Raw genomic sequence first — 7,665 nt, 5'->3', positions numbered from 1 at the left:
CCGCCACGCATTACGTAATCACATTGAAAGGTCACTTGTGTTCAGTAAGATAGGGTAGGGCGAAAAAACGACCGACATCGTTGTTTTACCTTTTATTTATTTTTATTTATATTTGTAAATGGCATTTGACTTAGTCTTTGCATGTTCACTATGTAAACACTAGATTGGTACTTCTGTCTACGTGTGACGTGTGACCTTTCAACGTGATTAGGTAATACGTGGCACATTGCAGACATAGTGCAAGACGAGCATTTGTGGTTAAAACTGGGCGAGAGTTTTATATATTGCAGTAAATGTTTGTGTATGCAGCACAATTTGATTTGGCTCAAGCTCACCCCTTGCCCCAGTAGTGTAGTCTGCGACAGATTAAACAGGCTGAAAAGATCCCTAACCTTTTTCAACCCAGTGAAGTCATCAGCCAATTGGTTCATGGCCTTCAGTTACAAACAAACTGAACCTTCTCTTTGCGCACACTTAATTTTAAAGACCGTCTCCCACTGTGTGGATCGAAAAATGTGTACTTGCACCTTGTGCGGAATGCATTGGTATCAGTGGAATTAATAAAAAAATGATTAAGTATTCATGAGCCCCATGTAGAGGGTTTTTTTATTTATTTTTTTAAGTCTCAGAAAGACTCACAAATCATTGGTGATTACTGTGTGTACTGTACTGTGTGTACATGTGAAGCTACAGTGCAATGATGGATGACTATGTTGTTTTCTCATTCAGTGCATGTGCTTTTCTATCTGTGAAAATGTCCCAGCAGACCTCTGAAGTGACCGCAGTGTGACAGACTGGAGCGTGTATGACCTTTGATCAGTCCAAAATCAAATAAAAAGGCTTATTCTCCAGGTTACCATCTAACTGTTTTTTTCTGATCAGGGATTACTATTTTATACATAATCAGATACACAAACATTCCACAAATCCCACTGCCAAACTGCTGGTGACACGTGGGGATGAAAGGCTGATCTGATATGGGTGTCACAGGGTTCACTGCTGCATTGCACATCAGCTCCATAGTTCCACGTCACAGCTGGGACATTGGGAAGTGCAGCTTGACACAAGGTCACTTAAGAGCATCACGGAGGTGTCTAGACTTTCCAGGAATTCAAATGTGTTTCAAAGAATGGTAATACAAAGCAATGGCACAATCACAGCTGGTCAAATTTCAAAGGCTCACATGTTTTTACAATTCACTGGGATTTAAATTTCTCTTCTAAACTCCACACAGAGTCAGAGTTCACACATTAGTGCAGCAGATTAACCTCCTGGGACCCAAGAATAGACTTTTGTCCACTGTAGTGGACATTATATTTTAGTGAATTTCTCTGACGTCATACATGTCACATGACACAACCTGGGTGTCCTGTAAAGAGCACATTCAGGACTTTTCAGAGATACCAAATGTTTGGAGGTTTCACCATGAAAACAACTATTCCTTGGTCTTTAAAAATGTCTGACATTAATTTAGTGATCAAATGTAGCATTCTTATGGAAATATGATAATATATTGTAATTATAATTTAAATTGGACTACTTTTCAAATTGTATTTCATAAAACAACATCTCAGGAAAATGTTAAGGGGTTTCAAATAAAAAAAATATTTTCTGTTCCAGAACAGGGCGTTGATTTCAAACGTGTCCACTGTAGAGGACACCAGGACTTAAATCATGTTTATCAGGCATTTTGTGAGACACCACAAGTGAATATGGAAATAAATTATACATCAATATTCCTATGAAATATTAGATATTATTATTAAAATGTTGCCAATTATTACTCCAATTATTACACTTATTTTTTCATTAAATGTTGCTCCAAGAACACATTAAGGTGCAAATTAGATACAGTTTATATATACATTGCATTGAATGGGAATATTAATTTATGGACATTTTACCCACATATTGCATAATGTAAAATGGTGTATCAATTCATTCCGTTATTTCTTTCATAACATAGTTGAGAATAATCTTCATACAAATTTTGGTTGAAAAAATCCTGAAACCCCCAACTTTATTGGTGATTGAAAAAAAAATCCCATTGTTTTTGCCTATACATATAATTTCATGTCATTTTATTTTTTAAACAACTTAGTCCTGGCGTCCACTACAGAGGACATAGCATAACTTATGAATAAAATATTATTTTGCAAAAATGTTTTTTTACCATTTGTTTATTGTGATCTAAACAGTGTGATGACATGGAAAAAAACTAAATTCAAAAAACTTTTTTTTTCTGGCATATTTCAAGAGAATCGTTCAAATTGGTATAAAAGCATGAAATTTGGCACAGATACTCTCTAAGGGTCACTTTTTGGGAAAAAGGCGTTGGCCACCCAAAAATTCAACATGGCGGCCATTTTTTCAAGATGGTTGCTAGAGAGCTCTTAGTGGTTGCTAAGGTGCTGTAACTGGTTGCAAGGGTGTGGCTATGAAGATTTTAGGTCATTACTTAATGGTTGCTTGATAATATAAATCCTCTGAGGGAGAGAGAGAGGGAGAGACGCAGGGGTGTCAGGCCCTTTGGAGTCTGTGTGTGTGAAAACGGCAGTTGGGATTTACATTTTTTAGAACTCCCAATGTTAAGTCAATGGGACTTTTTTGGCCGCTTTTTCGTCCGCTGTGCGAACATCGTACACCTGATCGCTTAGAAAAGTCATAGCACACCTCTCCTTAATGAGCCGGTCGATTTGACACCTCACTCAGGGGTCTGTAACAAACAGTGCGGGGCGAGTTACACACAACCCTAGTTTTTGAGGAAAACAGAACTGTGCAATTGCAAATCTGAATAAAAAATGGTGGCCATCTTGAAAATGGTCGCCATCCTGAATTTTTGAGTGGCACATACCTTTTTCCAAAAGAGTGTTCCTTGAAGAGTATTTCTGCCTAATTTTATGCTTGAATCACCATTTGAACAATTATATAATTCATATTCGACAGGAACGGTGGCCATCTTGAAAAATGGCCGCCATATTGAATTTTTGAGTGGCCAACGGCTTTTTCCAAAATAGTGGCCCTTAGAGAGTATCTGTGCCAAATTTCATGCTTTTATACCAAAGTGAACGATTTTTTTTACTAATCTGCTGCACTACATATACAGTATGGACATGTACTGTAGTTGCCATGAAGATTCTAAAAATGTACCTTTAATGCCAGGCCTTCTTTTATGAAATGATAGCATGTGGAAGTAGAGTATATGTCACCATTAATAGATAATGACTATTAATGCATGTATACTGTTTAAAAATATTTTATCAAATTAATTAATGTAACATCTAATGTAATTGGTTTAATTAATTAAAACATTTTTACATTTCCAGAAAGAAAGGAAAAGTACGCCACTGTCACCAAGTCTGCATTTAGTAGATAAAACATATACTGTATAGTAAAATGTTAATATTGTGGGATGTTATTAGAATTTACTGTTTTCTATTTCAATATATTTTAACCCTCCGGTGCTCTTCAGTCACTTTTGACCGAAAAATATTACATTTTGAAATTTAAAAAATCGTAGCTTTAGCGGAATGGTACGAAACTTGGAGAATTGTATGGCACTTGGTATATGAACACACACAAAAAAATTAAGGGCGTGATTTGAAAAGTCTAAGTGGTCATAAAAAATGTTCACACTTGTGGTCTTTGTGGTAAAAAATGACCGCTAAAGGAAATGAATGGGAAATAGTCAAAAATACGAAAATACAGAGAATCTATTTTGTGTACAATCTACAAATCAGCCACGATGCAGAAAAAAGCAGTGAAGGGGTGAATCTCTAAAACATCAAGAGTGCAAAACAGACACACACACTAACACACATACATAAACACACACACACATTATTCATGTTAAATTACAGGGGTCTGGTCACTTTTGACCGTGAAGACCACAAGTGTGACTCCCAAATGAAGAGCACCTAAAAACAAACAAACAAAAAATAAAAAATAAAATAAACTTTGATAAAAAGTAGTATTTGAGAATGTCTAAATATATATTCAAATCCACAACCTAAAAAATATAATGTTACTGCATAATACAATATATTATACTGCTTTCTGCAGTGGTGGCATTCACACAGTTCCCAATGCAACCTGGCAAGATCTTTTCAACGTTCAGCCTTTGTGGTCGGGTTTTGGAGGAGAGACGTTCAAGCGGGAGCGGGTGGAATAGAACCAAGCAAGAAGCGGAGGAAAAAAACAGTCCAGTGCAGACCTCGACTCTGAAGGGAGGGTGGGATCTTATGCTTCCAAAGCTAGCTCGCTATTGCTAGCCTGTCCGTAAATTGCCTACCCTAGAGATCTCGTTTTTGATTTCTCTTTCTAATGGGTACTGTTCTAGCCCCAATAAATGATTATGAATTCACCAAGGTTGGTTCAATGCTTTCTGGCTAGAAGTGTAGACTGAGGCCGATTACAATCAAGTGACTGTATGACACCTAGGGGCCTGTTAGCAAATGGTCCGCTCAAAGCTGTGTGTTGCTCAATATATTTGAACAACTAAATTGATAATTTTATTCATACTTTTAAGAAGGTCACATACTAAATAATGACAAAATGTTTTCCCAATTTCTTTTATTCTTTTCCAGAAGTTGTTAGAAGCCACACAAAGTAAACATAACGTCATGCTCATGCAAAGTCATGTGTGCCACCACACTAGCTTAAGCTAATGTTTTGTTAGCAAATTTGATATTTGTATAAGCTGTCAATAAATCCTGCTGTGCACGTCAATAGATGAAATGTCATGTGTGCATTACACGTCAATATAAGAAACGTCTGAATAACATCAGAAGAACTTATAATACATTTAATTAAATTGAATTAAAATGCAAAGATCAGCACTTGGTATAAGATCATAACCTCTATCTATCATGGAAACACCTAACAAGCATGTCTTTAAAGCAGGGTGCGACAATATCACAGTCTTAAAGTATAACTCTATGTGTGCTGCTGTTTGAGGTGTCAAACTCACACCTCTTTACAGAGGTGAAATATGATGATGACATCAAGTCAGATCAAGATCAACCGATATATTTTCTGCCTACTTAAGTGCCTTCAAGGGCAGCATCCTAAATGAAATGAAAACTCATATGTAATTGATTTACTCTCTCTGCTCTCATGCAAAATGCTCAGGAGATTTAACTTTGAGTGTAGAGTTAGCATGTTGCTTAGCGAATGATTTGATACTCTAATAAGCACAGAAAGGGTATAAACATCGGGTAAGGTAGTAGGCCTACCTTTTTTACCTGCATTTTGCCTGCATTCTCTGTCATTTTGGATGATTTTCTTTTCTCTGTCTTCTCTGAGAAGTATACATGTGATATTGCTTTAATATTTGGCTAAAAGAAGGTCTCAGTTAAAGTACCAGTAAAGATGCTGAATGTGCTGCCAAAGTAGTCAGCGTCACCAGTTAACCACTGTTAATGTGTTTATCCACAGTGTGCTGTTTTGTTTGAACTTATTGCGTAAAAGGTTTGCTATGATGTAAATAGTCATATGAAAGCATGGGAAAGAAAACAAATTACCCTGATCTTTGATTTCAGCAAGGTACTGTTGATTTATTGTTCTCTAGATAGGAATGAAGCAAGGTGTGGCAAGAGAAGGCATGGTTTAGATTTACACACATGCAAACATGCACACACAGTAAAGTAAACAGGTTTCAGGGCAGGGTGGGGCATTTGGGCTTTTGGCCCAGGTGTAATGTGACATGACTTTTCGGTGGTTACATTCCAATATCATAACAATAACCTGCTCGTCTTTGAGTTGTTATGAATAGAAGATATAATCTATTACCACAAGGGAGGAGGAACAGAGAGGAGCAGAGAGTCACCGAAACTGGCAGACAGTGGAGACGGTCCTAATTTTCCTTCTTATGAGCCTCCAAACAAAGAGCCATGGGTTAGTTGATCAAAAGTTCAAAGCCACATTGGAAATCTGGGATTCAAAATCCAGTTTAAACCTGGAAATGAACAAAAACATTTTAGGATTTATTTCTAGGTCACTAAGTACAACATGTTCCTGGATCAACATCTTTGAGAATGCAATGTGGACCAGTGCTTCATTATGAATTGTGTTTTCACAAAGTTCAAGTAAGAGTGTATTAGGTGCCTTAATTACAAACATTCACACCCACTGCACACGCACACACTGAAGCTCCGCAGCAGACTTCTTCCCGACAGTCAAAGCGGCGTTACGTCATGAAATTGTGGACACCGTAGGAAGACCGTGAGTGTTTAGGGTGCTATTTGGGACAGGGGCAAAGAACTAGTGCTGATGAAAGCCGACTGTGTTGTCCCTGCATCTGGGGAAAAAATCTGTTCTTCAACACACCGAATGGACTACAGGCGACTGTCAACTACTAGCACGTGTGTTCTGCGCCTCCGTGTAAAGGAGATAACTGTGTAATTAAGCAGATTTATTCGTCTATATTCGTCATTCAAAAAGGGAAAGCGAAAATAAGACTGCAGGTATACAAACCATAAACAAAGCAGTGCTTGCTTGTCGTTTTTTGCTCTTATTCTCAGCACTGACTCGTTCACTAAACTGAACAGCCAATCAGAGTTCTCTCTCTCGCACAATTGTCGCCAATTGTCAACACGTTGAATCACGTTGAAAAAAATTATGGCGCCAGCTAAAGCCAATGCTTCGGAACACATCGATAAAACTAAGTCAGTCGACGCTCAAAAACGGCCCAACGTTGCCCAACGACCGACCGTTAGCTTAGTGTGTTCCTGGCTTTACACAACACCGAAGGTAAACTTGTGCTCAGGAGAGCGGACAAATTTCTAAGCACACTGCACACTCTGCGTGTATGTAAAAAAAAAAAAAAAAAAAAAAAAAAAAAACATGATTTAACATAGAAATAACACTTTTTTAATAACCCTCTTAAAGTGTTTATTACAAATAAATTACTAAATGCTAAAAATGAATAAATGTAAACAAACAAAAATTTGTGTTGCATTTACAATCCTGAGAACAGCCATATGGATTTCATAACTTCATAACTGTCACATACTGACAGCACGTGAGCTGAAAGAAAACTGTTAGTCCACCCACATAAATTCCAGCTGCACACCAACAAATACATCCACCCGCACGCACTGTTTGTTTTCCACTGAAGACATAAATCCAGAAAGGTATGACTCTGGCATCCATATTAATGAGATCGCAATTAGCCTACCAATCTTTGCCTCTTCAATGTCGATTGTTATGAATATATTAACTCTCTCCTTCTAAATGTTGTGTTGACAATTCTCACTCAGAAATAAATTTCATAAATAGTTAAAAAGAAACAGCAAGCACACACAGTTATGTGAACTTAAATCTGCATGTGCTATATGCTGCTTCACAGTGGAATTATTGTAAATACAGAAGTTGCACATGAACTCCCCCACCTGAAGTTGTAATTGCGACTCAGAAACTAAGATCATTTTGATTTAGGAGAAGTCATTAACTTTAATCTTGGTGAAGGCGTGGTGAAGTGAGAATTGGACCCTAATCTAAAGTGTGACTTAAGGCACATTGTGCAGTTTTTAAACAAAGAAATGTAATTAACAAATACATATCCATTATTATCTGCAAGATGACAGCTAAATAGAGTAATAGAGTCTGCAAGCATGGCTTATGGCTATATCTAAATAACATGTAAATAACATGATTTTGTCTTCT

Source organism: Squalius cephalus, assembly GCF_949319135.1.
Source record: "Squalius cephalus genome assembly, chromosome: 9".
Classification (NCBI taxonomy): domain Eukaryota; kingdom Metazoa; phylum Chordata; class Actinopteri; order Cypriniformes; family Leuciscidae; genus Squalius; species Squalius cephalus.
This window is presented reverse-complemented; position numbering follows the sequence as displayed.